A 979-nucleotide genomic window follows, 5' to 3' on the forward strand; every position below is an offset into this window, starting at 1 on the left:
GTAAAAAAAAAGTAAAAAACTTTTGTAGAAAATATAAAAAAAATTCGTGTGAAAAACATGAGGCCAATGCATGTGTGTGGCCAAATAGAATCTGCACTTACGTGTCCAATAACATTGGTTTGTAGCAAGGTGATGATTACACCATAACATTGGTTTGTAGCAAGGTGACGGTTACACCATGTATGGCTTGTGGCTGTTGACAGGTTGTTTTTATGACGTTATAATACAATATATCGGCGCCGTGGTAGAGTGGTGTCTCGAACTCTGGGGTTACGGGGTATAAAACAGAATATCCGGGCACGAGGTGAAACAAAACACCCGTGTTATAACGACTGTCGTTGACCCGCCTTGCGAGGATAAATAAGTTACATTCATTCATTCATTCATTCATTCATTCATTCATTCATTCATTCATTCATTCATTCGTTCGTTCGTTCGTTCATTCTCAGTAAAGAGGAGAATGTACGTTGGAAGTCCAAAGCAATTTAAATTACTTTCAATGGCTTGCCACTTAATACTTGAATGTTCAATGTCAAATTACATTCAAACGTCTCGTTTCTACTTTAAACTTGGCTTTGAAGTATTTATAATGACGTCATACCATGATTGATTTACCCACAAACGTTAGTTTATTGATCCCGCGCCGTCTTAAAAGTCAAAAGACATAATTTAAAATCGTTTTATGAGATTACCGCAATTCGTGTCTATTTTGTATTTTAGAATTAGAATTAAATTTTGATGTTGGACCAGTTGCAAATCACCAGATAGCTTTTGTATTCGTTGTATGTTCTGGTCCCTTAATGCACAACCAAATTGTGGAATTCCTTTATTATTTAAAACTGTCCAGTCTCGTCATCAGACATTTTCCAATTTAATGCCCAAGTAGAAAATTACCAACTTTTCCACTCCGCTTTTGTTGTTTTGTTCAGTAAGCTGTTGCATAATGAGTGACGCGTCGCGTATTATCCTAAACCTGACC

The sequence above is a fragment of the Ciona intestinalis genome, unplaced genomic scaffold (assembly GCF_000224145.3).
Source record: "Ciona intestinalis unplaced genomic scaffold, KH HT000687.1, whole genome shotgun sequence".
In the NCBI taxonomy this organism is placed as follows: domain Eukaryota; kingdom Metazoa; phylum Chordata; class Ascidiacea; order Phlebobranchia; family Cionidae; genus Ciona; species Ciona intestinalis.